The sequence below is a fragment of the Lissotriton vulgaris genome, chromosome 7 (genome assembly GCF_964263255.1).
Source record: "Lissotriton vulgaris chromosome 7, aLisVul1.2, whole genome shotgun sequence".
Lineage (NCBI taxonomy): Eukaryota > Metazoa > Chordata > Amphibia > Caudata > Salamandridae > Lissotriton > Lissotriton vulgaris.
The window spans coordinates 1092776911-1092793335 of record NC_141695.1 but is presented as its reverse complement, the minus strand read 5'-3'; the positions used below and the strand labels follow the sequence as shown (position 1 = coordinate 1092793335).

Sequence of the window (16425 nt, the reverse complement as noted above, 5' to 3'; positions counted from 1 at the left end):
CTATGATACATATGGCCCTTAGACCTTTAAATATTAAGGCCTTCGTTAGATTGAATTTAAGAAAGTTTTGATGAGATTTGGGTCTGTTACAGCTGTGCTGTCCCTATTAGTGCTATCACAAGCACGTGGATCTTGGAAAGAGGTGTTGCCAGTTGGACAAACGTCAGGCTGTCCGGGATTCTCAGCATGCTTCTTTACGATTTCATAACAGCAGAAAGTGCTATTGCCGATACAAAAAACATGTGATCCTCCCAGTTCCTAAATTTTGAGCAGAAATCCCATGGCTCACCCTTATGTGCATACATTTAGAGAGGTGAAGCATAAGCAAATTACACAAATTTTGCACCCCACTGTTCTTTACAAGTGGAACAAGAGTACTTATTAGAAGGAAACCTACCCTGTTATGGGATGATTTTATGACTTTCATCTACTCAAGTTTCTTTAGGTACCTATTTCATTGTTTTCATAGTAGTAGGTTCTCTCCCAGGGCCAGGCTGGCTGTAGCAGGCATCGGGCATTTCCCCGGGAGACTGGAAGGGTGAGGGCCGGTTTTGCAATGGTAGGTGCAGGTTTTGTTACTGGGGCCGGTTTTGCAGCAGTGCTGCAATTTCGCCCCAGGGTAACAAACACAGTAGGTCTTCACACTTGCACCCCCTCTCCCGCACCTCTCCCTCACCAAGGACTGCTTTGGGTTCCCAGCCCTGCCCTGCTCTCTCCATCTATGTGGAAGACTTTAGCAAGCAACAATGTACTGGCTTGTGTGGTAGTGTTACCTGTTCAACATTGTAAACTTCTATTTCATCATTTTCTTTCTAGGGGCATTTCATGATCTCTGTTCGGTTACAAAGTATGAAAAGGGCCACCTACTCAGAGGCACTGGTCCCACCAGCAGCCTCTAACTTGTAAGGATCTTTTCAACCCAGGCTTCTTATTTGTGTAGTTTGGGAGACAGGGGATTTAAAGTAATGCAGCAACTGTGTTTTCTAGTGGCGAACAGTAGCCACTTAGAGCACGACCGCCATTTCATTAAAATCTTTTGGGCAATGGAAGTGGTAAAACTTGCTCTTTGGGCCAATGATGACAAGTTAAGTGCCATCACTTGATTTTTTACACCAAGGCCATCACAAGGAGTAACTTCACAGTGTTTGACATTGATGAAATCAACGGAAATGCCTAAGAATAGCCAACAATACAATTTAATAACATCACTATTTCCAAGAAATAAAAATAGGCAGGAATTGCAGTCACAAAGAAGTTGCATTTACAAACCTATGATACTGTTATACTTTTGAAAGAAAACGTGTATGCTCCTTCAGCAATAAAAAACAATAAAAACGAATACTGGTTGACCCAGGAAGAATGCTCTTGCCGTCAGTTGCTGTGCCACAGAATGCTTTCCATCATTTCAGTGCTGCTTCAGGAAATGGCGCAAAGATGTTGAAATTGCTAGGAAAAATACAATGTTGTCTCTGGAGCATTACTTGTCCTATGCAGCCCCTTTAATACATTTTCTGACCTGGCTAGCCATCTGCCTCAGATTAAGCTGCAAAAGAATTAAACCCAATAGCAGTGTATTTAATGTAACTAAATGACATAAGATGCTCATGATTTTCTATGGAAGTGTATAACTCTGCTGCATGTGCTCTATTTGAACCGGACTGAACCGGGTGGCAGCAGGTATAAGTGGGAAGCAGAACAAACTCAATCCTCGGGGGGAACCCCGGAGCCATGTTGAAGATTTCTAGAGTCACACTTCCAGAGCAGGAACTACATCTTACTGTAGGAAAATGGGAGTCGAGCGTATGGACATTTTCAAGTGATCTTCCAGCGATGATTCAGGGACAACCAACAAAGAAAAAACACAGGGGCATATTATCAAGGGGGTTTATCTCCGCTTTTTTGGCTTTAAAAGCCAAGAAAGCGGAGATAAAATTATCTCCCTATTACCAAGCTGTCGCTAACACCAGTTAGCGACAGCTAGTAGGAGATAGCGACCATCTTGGGCCCCACTTTGCATGTCAGTGATATTTATCACTAATGAGATGCAAAGTGGGCGTGCCAAGATGTTAGAGACTGAAAACAGTCGCTAACATCGCTATCTCCTATTACCAACTTTTGGAGATATTCGCGCTAAGCGGGAATATCTCCAAAAGCTAACACCTGCCCTGAGCAGTTCTTAGCCATGTTATCCAATGGGAGGTGGATAACATGGCTAAGAGCATTTGCTCAATAATGCATGAATATCGCTGACTTTTCAGCGATATTCATGCATTTCGGCCGTTTTTTATCGCATTTGCGATAAACCTTGTTAATAGCAAGGTTTATCTGCGATAAAAATCGCCGATGTGCGGCGATAATTTTTGTCTCTAAACAAGTTAGAGACAAAAATTATCGCTAGTTGTTGGTAATATGCCCCACAGATATTTCCTTTCAAACTCCCCGGTTTGGCCTACTGGATGAGTGAAAATAGAACTAAGACTAAGCTGTTGCTGTAGTGAAAAATCCTCTGCTACCTTACAGATGTAAACTGGGCAGGCTGTTGCTATGTCTGGCCTGAATAGATGTTTATGAGTCTAAAGTATGGCATTCATTAGGTGCCTGTCCTCAAAGAGATTTGATTAGATTTTGTATTAAATAGCTTTCAACACAAGTATTATACCTTAAAATAGGTAGGACTATAAAACCTTATAACCATGGAAGCGTATTAAAAGCAACAAAAAACAAAAGTATAGTGTTAAAATATTAGATATAAATAAAATAAATAGAAAGTATAGTGTTGCAGGATAAAATGATTAATGTGAGATGAAGAGAAACTGATGCAAAATTGTGGAGAAATCCACTTTTATACGATTATGCAATTCAGGGAAGCATAATTGATTTGCCCCAGAAGTTCTTTTATTGTTCATCTGCATGCATGTATTCTTCACTTCCCCAATTAAGAGATGGCCTTACTTAGGATCTCACAAGCTTAAATGTTGTTCACAGATTATAGTTCTGTATCTCTTAGATTGGGGGACGTGCCATTTTTAAAAGGCTACTTCAATTGTCATTGTAGAACCTTGAATGTTCTTTCAAAATCACTTCCAGAAAGATACCCACAATGCAAGTCACAGATGGATCTTGGCCACACGGAAGGGACAGGAGTTGTTATGTCTCTTTCTCTCATTTTCCTCACCCATGGGATGGGTCTCTGCTCTCCGACCCCTTTCAAATAAATAGAGTAGAATCAAGTACTGTATGGCTCAAGTAATGTATACTTTTTAGTTGATTTAGGTTACAGAGGTGTGTTTCCTATTGATGCCAGATGCCACGCTATCAATGTTATAGCCAATGGCAGGATATTGAACATTGCTGCTGTGAATAGTTGTCTTTGTTAGTAACTCATCAAAATTTGGCTGTAAGTTTCTTCTCCTATGTCTACAGAAAGATATTTCTCCATCCATATCCTCAGTTTCTCCAGGATGACACCAATATAGATCTTGCAGTCAATCTTGATGAAGCTGATTGACCTATACCATTTGGGATCGGGTGTTGGGCCCTTTCTGTATATTGGGACAGTTGGACAGTTTTTTCAACAGCTAGTTAAGTGCTGTAAGGCGAATAAAAAAGGAGTTCAAAACTGGGATCCACAGTGCTTGTGGCCAGTGAAATACCTTGGGGGATAGGAGGATTTGTGTTATTTCAGGAGCTTTTCCGAACTTTCCCTTCATGTTGGAATCCGTGAACAGAAACTTTTCACAGGCCCTCCTTTCTTTGGCCCCAACTCTTCCAGTATCCATCTGTTGGGTTAAAAGTTCTGTGGTTTGATAGATACAGGAGAGATATGGCTTTGTTGCTCAATATCTCTTTAGTGTGCGCATTCCAAGTACTCTGTTGTTGCATTAATATTTGATTTAACACAGTCAGAAACTTCGGTAAGACATGTGTCCATAACCTATAGAGGTTATTTTCCTTGGCTGCCATTTCTGGAATAGCTCAACTACTTTTCCAAAATTCCATCTTTTTAACTTCCAACAGGTTTTGAGCCTTTCCTTAGATTTGCTTTTATCAAAACTGCTTATGAATTCCTGTTCAACGCATCTTACATTAGGAGAAAAAAAATCTTTGTGCATTCTTCATCATACCATTAGACTACATTTTGAAGCGGTTCTTTCACTTCCTTGTTTTTTCGTGTATTCCCTAGATAACTGGCATTTGGGTCTCTAGCAATCCCCAGCCAATCCGGACCACCTTTTACCTGGGCGCAGGCTGAGATTTCATAATCGCATACCATATGAGAGGTTGGTAATGATTGCATCTCAAACTTAGGTCTTCTCAATCAAGAACGGATTGTGGTGGCTTCATACATGCTGGTCGATTTTGAAGGTTTCAAAAGTGTTACATGCCTCAGCTTTTATGAGCATAAAGCCAAATATAGACAGAGAGCTCCTGGCAGAGACGGTTTAAATATTTGAACATTGGACTCAAAAGAGCTGTGGGCCGAATTAAGATCTTAATTAGAGCAAAGTTCGTGAAGAAATTGTCCACTTGGATGGCAAGATTGAAAGTTGTGTTTGGCACATTTGAAATTGCTAATGAAAATTGTCTTTATTTTATCAAATTCTCCACTCCCCCATGGAGACCCATGTTGGTGTCAATGTCAGCTAATCTGACATGTGACCTGTTATCCACAGAACATGGGGGGGGGGTCAAAGCCATTTTTCATCACCTTTTCAATCACAGACTGAATATCCGCCTCTTTGTAACATTAGCATAGATATTTAAAACCTCAGCTTCCACAGAAATAGCAGGGTTACCTCAACCACGTGGATATTATTAGATGTCTTCATCAGTTCTGTATTTGACTGGAGACATGTACTCTGCTTGAAACTTGGAGACCGCCAAAACAACTGCCCCTTCACTTTGTTGCAGATTGGTGATTCTAATATAACATTTATATTCCAAATGGTCGATTAACCAGGTCAAAATTACTCTCTCTGAGGACATGAGACAGGAGAGTAAGTAAATGTTTCCATACTTCCTTGGTACATCAAAATATTCCAGGACAACAGTGCAATATTTCCATAAGAATTGATTCAATTCTATTTTTTCTATTCTGTTTATTTATTAATGGATGTCTAGTCATTTTGAGGGGTGACAGCGACACATATGAATGCAGATCGATGTTTGAACTCTTCAGCTTGTTATCCCTGTGGGTTTTGCGGTTACCCTGTATGCTTGTGCCTTATGAAGATGGAGTAAGGCCCTGGAGTTTCCAATGAGCACCTTCTGTTAGTAAATCACATTCACCATTGTTAGACCTGGCACCATTGGCGTGGGTCTCCTTTCCATTTCTTTTTCTGTTTCCTCATGTGTTTTTGCTGGTGTTAAATGCTTTGGGCACTGTGCCACTGCTGTCCAGTGCCACAGTGCAAGTGCTCCCTACTGTAAATTGATGTATTGATTAGTGGTTCCATGATTGGATGTTTGGTTTACTTGTCAGACCCTAGTACAGTTCACTGAGAGTGCCCAGGGCGTGCAAATCCAAATGCTGCTAGTGGGCTTGCAGCACTGGTTGTGCCACCCACAGGAGCGGCCTCGTAAAATGTGTCTATGGTCTGCCATTGCAGAGCCTGCATGCAGTCTGGTACTTTCATGTTGACTGGGCAAGTGCACACAATTGCCAGTCGCTAAACCTTCCCTTGACTTCATATTAGTCACCCCCATGGTAGGCCCAAGGGCAGGGTGCATTGTAAGTATAAGGTAGGACAAGCCCTGATGTGTGTAGCATGTCCTAATAGTGAATTACAGCCATTTCCCTTTTTCACTATTGCAAGGCTACCTGTTCTCCATAGGCCCGAATGGGCAGCTGCATTGTTACATGTTTATAATTCTAGCAGACTCAGAGAACATGGTAGAAATTCGAGTTTAGTATGCATGGACTCAGAATAATAAAATACATATTTTAGTAAAGTTTATTTTAATATTGTGTGTTTGAAAATACCACTTTTAGAAAGTAGGTATTTGCTTGCCTAACCATTTGAGCCCGCCTCTGCGAGGTTGTGTATTCCTTGTCTGGGTTTTTGTGTGACAGGACTGGGGAATTCCAGGAGACAGGCTGGGGCTGCCCGGTGGTGAATAGGGATATATGCATCTAGATGGGAGGGAGGAGTTGCACGTGGGACCCGAATAGGGCTGGGCCTTCCCTCTACAATGCAGGCTCCACCCCCTGTGGTGTGTCTGATGTCTCTGCTCTGCACACTGTAAGAAGAGAAGGAAGACTGTCAACAAAGGGCTCCAGGACTGTACTTGCCTTCCACAATGCTGGCTCCACCTCCTGTGGGCGTCTGATGTGCCTGCCCTGCGCTGTGAAAGGAAAGGAGAAGTCTGGTAAACAGAGTGCTTCAGGACTCGCTTGAACTGGGTACAGTCCCCTCTCCCCTCATAGAACAAAGGATTTAGGGGTATAAGTATTGGGACCCTGATCCCATGAAATTAGATCACTTCTGGACTTACAAGACGAAACCTCTCCTGGGGAGAAGGAACCTGAAGAAACTGAGGCGAGACTATTCCCAAGCTGAAGTACTGCTTGGGGGATAGGCCTGCAGTGGTTGCCTGACTGCCAAAGAGAGGAGAAAGAACTGTGGACTTTTTCTTTCAACTTGTGCAAAGATCTCCAAGGGCTTGGAAGAGACTTGCCCCCTGACCGAAGTCCCAGGACCAATGGACTTCACCAGCCTTTGTGAATTGCTGCTGGAAACAAGTGGCTACAGAGGCAGGGAGCTGTCACCGACTCTCAAGACTGGCCCAGTGTCCTGTAGGCACCGCACCAGGCAACATCCACCTCGAACAATGCAAGCTCTGCGCTCACCGACTCCGTCCTGACGCCGTCAACAAGCCGTAGCCTACACCACGACAGGAAGGACACCGCGACATGTAACGCTTCGCTACACCGAATTGAATTGGTCTGACTGACGCGGTCACTGCTGCTGACTTCGAGTCCTGTGATCGCACCGGAGTTGAGGCACCGCGTCACACGCTTCGCGACGCACCGCCCGACTCGCACCTCTATCCGGACTGACCGATGCCTGCTCCCAAACTCCGGCTCTGTCGCCGCACCGTAAAGCTGGAAGCAGCTCAACGAGCAACGTTCGCCTTGAACAACGCAAGTTCTGAGCTCACCGACTCCGTCTCGACGCCGTCAATGAGCCGTAGCCTGCACCGCGACTGGAAGGACACCGTGACCTGCAACGCTTTCTTTTTCTACACCGCGATGAACCCCGGAACCGGCTCGCACATCCGTGACGGCCGCCTCAATGAAAGGTACTGTGACTGAGTCTGTCGACCTTTGAGTGGGCCCGGACTGCCGCGGTCCGCTGGATTTGTTAGACTGTGTGTTCTTTTCAGCAACGCTGTAACCGGACAAGGCTACCGACTCGCACAGAACCTTGAATTAAGCCTTTTTAACCTGAACTCGTGAAACTTTATAGTACTGTGGATTCTTTTTGTCGTTTATTGGTCTTGTGATAACTCTATACCTATTTTTGATATAAAACTTGTGTGGTGTCCATTTTTAGTGTTCTCTATGTGATGCTCTTTGTTTTTCAGGCATTGTACCCCTTTTAAATGGATGTCTTCAATGGGTGCTCAGGTCCCCTTTACTAGTATTTGTGGGTGAACCTCTGTTTTCTGGTTCAATTGGGAATGCTATTCAGTGTCTTGAGAAAAGACTTACAAATTGAGGACTTTTCCGTATGTAAGTTTTATTTTTTAGGGTATCTAGAAGTTCATTACCTGTTTTTGTAACAATGGTAGCCACAAAGTTTCTTTTATTGTGCAGAGTTTTTGCTGTTAGACACTTCTTGATTATTGGTTGTTCATTGACCAAGATACACAGTTCTGTCTGTTCAATTCCTTTCAAGACTATGCTCATTTCTCATTCAGTCATGCTTCTCTGTCAGGGATTGACCTGACTTTGCCAGTGTGTAGTTTCTAGATGAGATGATTTAGCTGTATTAGAGATTCCTGCTGGTCGTCTTGTGTTCTGTGTCTGTTCCAGGTTCTCTCACAGTGGTAGTTGCTCTTGTTTAGCTTCTTGCTCCCTCTATCCTGGCTATGGCTTTCTGAAGACAGACATCTAAGTTGGTCAACCCTGTCATATTTTTCTTTTTGATAGGGCCTTTCTATTTGCCTTTTAGAGTTTTTCTTCTTCTGATATAGTTTGTATAGCTGTGAAGCCATGGAGCTAAGTGGGGCAAATTGGGATGTCAATGGCTGTAGAGAGCAGCAAAACAAAACAAACAGCAACACATTCCTCTGAACAACACAAGGTCAAGTGTTCAAAAAACTCATCACACAATCCGCAGACCTACCCTGCACTCCTTTCTATCTTCTGGAGAGGTGTCTAGTGTGAGGAAAATCAAATGGTTTGCCTTTTCCTCTCACTCTGTTTTGTACATAATGGTACATACTGCTCCCTCTGGTCACAAGTCTCCTAACAACCTTTGACCACCGAGCTCATGACTTTTCTGAAAATACTGCCCACGTCCAAATCGCTTCGCACTAGCAACACACCTACGTGTGGTTGAGCTAAGCACCAGATACTGCCAGGATAGCAGTACACCCTTCAAATCGGCTGAGACCTGAGATTCAACAATCAAACCAATCAACCTCACTCCCTCAGAGCTCTGCTCTGGCCAACACAGCAGAAATGACAAAAAAGGAGGCAGGAAAATAGGAGGAAAAACAGGTGTGGGAGGAGAGAGGGAGCAACATGGGCTTCAGGAACAAAGTGGGGATGCTGACAAGCCACCCTACTGTGTTCACACCAGCAGCTGCTTGAGCACACACACAATGTCTGCCTCCATCACTGATTCATTGCGGTGAAAGTCCACAAGCAATTCATGGCGTTAACTCAACTGCTAAAATGATGGCAGATCGAAGCTGAGGAGATTTACATATGGGCTTCCCCGAGCAGAGACGCAGTTAAATGTCATTTGCTTCTTAAGGATCCTTAAGACATTTTTCAGCAGATTTGTTCCCTCAGGCTAACATTTGTTTTTTTTACCAACAATGCTAAAATAAAGTTTATTTTACACCGAACTGAGCACTTTTTCAGACACGGAAAAATTCTGCGATTTTCCTAAACAGGTGGGACCAATGCTCTCAATCTATCACTGTTACACTCAATCATTCAACATATTTTATTCGTCTTCTGAGCCATTAAAGTCACAGCAGAGAGACAAATACAATATGATACACAATAAAGAGAGAATTTGTTTTGTTCAAATCAAATGTAAAACCATCAAAGTATGAGGGGAGCACTCAGTGTGTGGATCGTACCTTCAAAGCACTTACAATGTAAGTGGATAACAGATTCATTTACCAGACAGTACAATTGGGCAAAAGCAGCCGCATGAGATCTAATGATCGTAATACTGGGCGAAGGAACTGTCTTCTTTGTGCAATATAACATGTGTAAAATAGCAAAAAGCGCATGGTGCTCTGTTCTGCTGGGGCTTCACAATGACAAAGGGGAAGGGATGGAAACCAGGGAGGGCTAACAGAAAATGTATGGTTTTGAGTCTGTTACATTCAAGACCCACAATACATGCATTATTGGATACTCATACATATTGGATTCAAAGCCCAAAAACGTATCTAGAACTAATTGACCCAGAAGAGAGCATTGAAACGGGTAAAACTGAGTTTCCATTGGAGGAGATTTGTTTGGACGAAAACTGCTGAACATAAAATCCACTATTGTCACTGTTGTGGGAGCATGCTTCCTTTTAGTTCCCACATACCTAGCATGAATGCCAGGAGGAGCGGAAGGGACATCAGATGCCATAGTTTCACGCACACATAGCGCGGGGAAACCCCGCTGGGTAGCTGTGCACTTTATAAATCTTTTTAATAAATAAATGCTTACACATACGCACACTCGTTCTAACAAAACACACTCTCACCCGCAAGCATGCACACAACATACATTTGAAAGCATTTTTTACTTATCTCAGCTACTTGTGAGGTTCATATTCCAGCTAACTATAATCATCAATTCTTTATTATACTAATAGTAAATAATAAAATATTATTCACTATTAGTGTAGTGAACAATTGACTGAAAATAAGGAATGTGGAGCCCTAACTGATGTCCATAAGGCACTGATTTTGCCGCCTGTAAAGCCAGGGTCAAAAAGGCAGTCCCAGTGGTCACAATGGCAATGGGGGTGACCCCAAATGACGTCTATGATATCTAGTCTGCTTAATATTCAAGAAGTTGTATCCCAGCATGTTGCCTCCCAAAAAGATGACATTTCATGTATATCTGCTGCACTTTCCATGCAAATTTTTGACATAGGAAACTCCACCAGACATTATGATGGACCAGCCATTCTAGGTTGAGTGGATAAACCAAAACTTACTGAGAAAACTAAAAAAAATGGCAGAGCTAGACAAAAATCTCCGGCACGCATGTCCACCTCCCGCGGTACACTATATCGGTATCAGGTACTTATGCTGCCAGTGGTGAGGATGTAGAATCCACAATTTATCGAAGGATTATCAATTATTGCCCTTTTCCAAATAAAGTCCCTATGGTTTGTTAAACATATTAGTACTGGCGGAAGTTTTGTACCTGATTTTGTTTTCCAGAGCAAAAAAATGAACCCTGAATCACTCTGCGCTGTTTCGCTTAATGCTTATGCCCCCTTTAATATTCTTAAAATGCCTCAATATGTATCTCTGTTTAGCAAGGATGTGTGGAGGATGGTAAAGAGCTGCAGCATCAGAACTTGCTTCCTGCAGAGATAATGTGGAACATGTGCTAATAATCCTGACACTCTGCCTCTCTTCCTGCCATTAGCGAGCCCACACCAGATGGACAGAAGCGTTAGTTGAAAATATTATGAGGCCCACACTCTTTCCCGCCCTGCCTGAAACAATTGAAGTTATTGAATAAAACATCCCGTCGACATAGCACTAGAAAGGACTAACAAATTCAATTTGCATTACTTCAGCATCATTTATTTCCATTTGATAATGAAAGCTTCATCTAAAACAGCTGCACGTGCGCAGCTCCAGCATCATAGGCTATCCATGGGTAATTTTCAACATGACCTAATTGCATTGCCAAATATGCAGCTGGGCCCTGCTGCTATGCAAAAAGCAGGGCTAAAAGGTGTCATAGTTTAGTCTTTATAAAGGATAGTTTCAGGCCAAGGATTTTTGGTCTGCCTACTACTTTTTAGGTCTTGCCAGACACAGCACATGTGCTGTCACATGCAGCGTTTTCTTTTTTCATTAAAAAAAAACTGGGCGAAGAACCTGCCCGTTACTATTGGTTTGCTTCGTAGTCACTATCATTTCCTTGCTCCTCATTGGTCAGCTCACCTGGCTTTACTTTCTCTTTGTATGTGTTTGTCCCTTTGATGAAGCAACAAGAATGCATGTGTTTGTGGCCACAAACACACACACACACACGGGCACAGTAGTAAAATATACTCTTTAATATACAAATACTTCAGGGTAAATCAATTTTGCAGGATGGGTGTTCAAATATGTGAGTGAGAGGAAAATTGGGAACTCTTAAAATGAATGAATCCCAAAGACAGGAAACTCTCTGCAATGAACAACAAACAGTGTGTGTGTGTGTGTGTACATACGTGCTTGCATTGGTGTGTATGCATGTGTTGTGTGTGTGTGCTGGGCTGGGATACACATCTGTGTAAATGCAAGCACCTTAACCAACCTAGCACTTCTTGCCTATTTTAATAAAATATGGTGCTAAATTGTTCCTAAAAGGAATGAAGAAGCCTTAGCAACAATGTAGCTCATATATATTGTAGGTTACCATGGATGCGATTTGCAGTTTATTACCTCAGAAAGCCATTTTTGATTTAGGACTAACAGAAATCCCGATTTTCAAGCATTTGAATAAGAATCTTTCTTTTAAGGGTGCCAAATTTGAATGTAAATATATTTGCTTACGCTCAGACACAATCTGATTTGTTCAATGTCTGATGTGGAAAAGACATTTCTGAATTTAGTGGAGAATATATGAAGAGACCTGAAGACTCAGGAAGAAACTGGTAAGAGGGCAAAAATCGTCAAATGGGGTAGTGAAGAACTCATACTGCAAGAAAAGGGAACTCTACCTGCTCTTGAATTTGATTGGAAGCATAAGAAAAATTGGAAATACATGTTGATCAGAGTTGTATTGATCCATTGTTCTTAGGGGAGAGTGATTGTGAACATGTGCCTGAAGCAAGAGCAAGAAATTCACGTTACCTGGAAGGACAGGATCCTGTGATTCCTGGAGCATGTTTAATTTGTGGAAAGAATACATATTTCAAATTGCCTTTTGCATGGCATAGCATGGTAAATGCTATCTTGGTATAGGGTTCCCAAAAATTTACCATATTGAGCATTTTGATGAACCTGTATAGGGATAAGAAACTCAAGACAAATTATGTGTTTGTTCACCTGAAGTAGTAGGTGACATTTTTTGTGCCATCAGTCCATCTGTAGGTGTTATCTTGAATGATCTGAAGATTAGGAAGTGTTCTACTGTAGTAGATATATTAGCCATTATTACTGCAAATTCTGTACTGCTTATAAATACATAAATGGTATCAATTAAATCAATGGTTTACAGAATAGACTTGTGTTAGATCGTCTACTTGCAAAAGAGGCCTGAGTGCGTAGGATGCGCAAAGTCGAGCATTTATGTACTTATATACATAACAAGATTCAGGATATGGATAAGTATATCCGGAATATATCTGGGTGATGAAGGACTTGGAAGGGTTGAAAGCGACAGGAGCTTGGGAAGATTTTGGAAATGGATTGTCTGCTGTGGGAAAATGGTTTGGGAATTTGGGAAGTATAATATTGGGTGCTAACTTGAAGCGCATTTTGAAGATTGCTGTTTGTGTAATATTCCTGTTTTTGATTTTAAAGGGATATAGATATGCTCAGTTTAGACAGGGAGTGAAGAGAAAAAGAGCATATCTAGAGCTAGAGGAGAGTCAAAGTTGATACTATGACAATATGAAATGTCTGGAGGACTCAAGACAAAAAGTGATTAAGACACACAGGTTTAGATGGTTCGATGATAAGATTAGATTGTTATCTGTTTAGGCTTGATACTCTATCAGAGGGGGAACTGGTGCAGCATAAAAATGGCTCTACTCTCATTACCCTTGTTATTTGTATGTTGAGACGTTATGTATTCATGAGATCAAATGTGACCCACAAGAGAAAAGTGCACTTAAAGACGCATACGGAGTGCATCTGCTATGTAATCATGACATTTAAACATGTATGTATTCACTAATAATTTGTTTTTTGTAATAACGAGTTATATTTGACATGCATTTATGAGAAGATATTTTGACTTTAGCTATATAATGGAATGTGTATTCATGACAAATGCTACTTTCATAACATAACCATTCATGTATTAGCATATATCTAGTATAATGTGTATTGAACTTTTGAATTTGTTAACTTGACCAAAGGCCTGATGCAACATCTAACATTCATTGTGAATGTTTTCTCGGATAGAGTGTTTTTCTCTCCTCTCCAAGTCCCTGGTACAATGGCCTAATGAATGGAAACGACTGGGCCAGAGCGGTTTACTCGTCTCCGTTCACAGAGTTTGCAGACCTTTTTTGTGTGAAACATATAAGAAAGCAAGAATGAAGTCAAGGGCTAAAGAAAATACGCCCAGGGGGGACGCTTTCTCTCCATGTGAAATGAAGGCATAAATTCAAGGTTGTCTCAAAATACGTGGATCAAAAAAGAAAGAGTTATGAACGTGTTTTTGAAACCTACATCCAAGAAGAAGAAATTATGAGTGTGTTTTGCCAGAGTATTATTTGAAGGTGGTCTTTAATTGGGTTCTTGACAATAATTTTGAAGGGTACAACTAGGAAAAGTTCTGTGGCTTTGAACACACTAGGTGGAGACATCTTTAGGATACAAGAGGTTTAGACCTCCCTGCCTCGGTGTATGACTTCATGCTATGCAATACTTTATTTAAGAAACTTCTACTGAAGTTTCATGCTGACACCTTTCTCTTTATTTTATGGATCTAATTACATTTTTGTTTGGCATGTTAGTGTAGTTTAATTGGGGAAATAAAAATGTTTATGCTACATAGACAGAGCATTGGACTTTTCAATCTTCTCATTCTGCTGTGTTTCATTTACTTTGTACCATCGCTACCGAGGTTCTTATTGGTTAGTTACTATTGAGAATTAGCTTTGTTCACACAATTGGAAGGCTTTTGACAACTTTATAATGCTTTGCAATGTTTCTGCGGCTGATTTAAATTATGTTGGTTTTGAATTTGTAATAAATCTATTTTTAACCTGACTTCTCGACTTTGAGCTTTACTGTGTAGCCAAATCGGTTGCACTGTATTTGTGAATTTGTATTGAAACCTAGCTCCTTTATTCCTCAAGCTCCCTAACAAGATCAGTGTTGGATTGGACAAAAATGGCCTAAATCCCCTCCACTGGAGCAATGTCCATGAAACAAACACTTGATGTGGAGAGTCCAGGCTATATCCTCGTGGTTTGCCCTATTGGGTGCCGTCAACTGGAAGGGGTGCTTTGGTGACCCCACCCCTGAACGCCGGAGCTGTGGTATGGCCCGGAGTGATGATGCAAGGATGCAAATAAAAGGCCCAGGGCCCAAGGCAGCAGTTGTAAACCCAGTACACATGTGTATGAGTGGTTATTTGTGCAGCCACCTGTCACCCAGCTGAAGGCCAGCGCTTTACAGTCATGTGTCAATGATAGGATCACCACAGCGGCATGCGCTCTTTCAGTGCACTACTTAACAGAGTCCATGCGCTCTTTACTTTAGGGTCTAAATTATGCAACCTGTGTGGAACTGCTGCATGATTTTCCGGCACTGCCGTGAAAGGTAAATGCATCTGGGTGGCCGTTCTTTTGGATTGTAGATCATTAAAATGTAACATCGGGTATATGTTTTCTTCATTTTCTACCACTAAGGCTAAAACAATAATTTTGCAAACCATCAGAGCCTATTAATGTAAATTTGTTCTGAGCCTAGACTTGCCTAACAATGTATAGTTACAGACAAGCGAAAAAAATGCTTTGGTTATCTGGATGGCTCACTGAGTTGAACAAATTCACATATATAAAAACAAACATCCAATTGGCAGAGGCAATAGGTGTAGCTTCTGCAAGAGCTTTTAACTTTGTCAATGTTTTGTTTAGCCATATTGTACAGCAAAATGACTGACAGTATAGAAAAAAAGCACAATTACATGGTCAGTGCTGGTTGCATCATAGTACTTTTTTTTTCTTTACTCTCAGCAATGCTGCACATGGCAAAACCACTGGCAGAACAACCAATAACTCTAGCATATGCAAGACCTGTTGGATTGGCCAGGGATTGTTATTTATAGAGATTGTGCACCTCCACATTGCATCAAGTCCTTCTCCCTCATCTTTGTCCTTTCTGAATGACCAGGTGTCCTCTACCCGAGCAGGGATAGTAACTGTTCAGCTTGGAATGATGAAGTAATACTAAAAGGTATTTGGCTAGCCACTGGCTTGTAGTATATGCACTGTTCGTACCAGTCTAATAGATATCAAAAATCACTAACACAGCACCTGTCCTTGGTTATAAAAAGCTCTCTTGTTGCCTGTAATGTGCCTTCAAGTTTTTTATTGACGTGCAGATGGTACATGGGCATGTGTTGCTCCTGTGGACGATGGCATCATTTAGGTGCTGGTATCCAGTTAGGGCTCTCTATCTTCGAAGGACTGGGCCCCTGTTTGTAGTATTGAGGTTGGATGGCACTGCACACTTGCAGAGTTACAGCACCCAGCATGCCACAAAAGCAACGCATGTATGCATCACATAATTACTAGGAAGACTGACGCAACCTAGCAAAGAATAAACGAATACCCAACCTGACATCAAATTCCTACTCAATGAAGAAGCTCATTATTTATAAAATATGATGTTCTTGCTCAGGGATATTGTTTCTTTGGTGTACTCTCCAGTCCATTCCCTTTGCTTGCTTGTGTGTGTAAAGGCATACTTCATAAATATTTTTCATGCAGACAATCGCCAAAGCACAATTTGTGTAAGATGCATAATTTTCATGGAACTTACATGTAGTAAAAAATATAATATTTTGCCTAATTCTGCTATATATATATATCCTAGAGAACCTAACAATTGAAGCTATGTAAATATGTTGCTACTTCACCCCGCTTGGTAACAGTAACATACAAAAAAACCTTCAAAAACTTGTGAAACTGTGGCTTTTTTGGAGCATAGGACAAATAAACTCAAATTGCCACTTTATTTAGGAATTCAGTTCCCAGGCTGGGTTGAATGGGCATTTCTTAAGAAATACAACTTAGCCATTACATTCCTGTCTGCATCCAACTCTGA

At 41.4% G+C, this 16425-nt stretch overlaps 1 protein-coding gene across 1 annotated transcript in view; it reads right to left on the bottom strand.

Annotated features, from left to right (window-relative positions):
* FSTL4 (follistatin like 4) overlaps positions 1 to 16425 on the bottom strand; it is a 2088981-nt gene that overhangs the window by 37228 nt on the left and 2035328 nt on the right. The window lies entirely within an intron of this gene.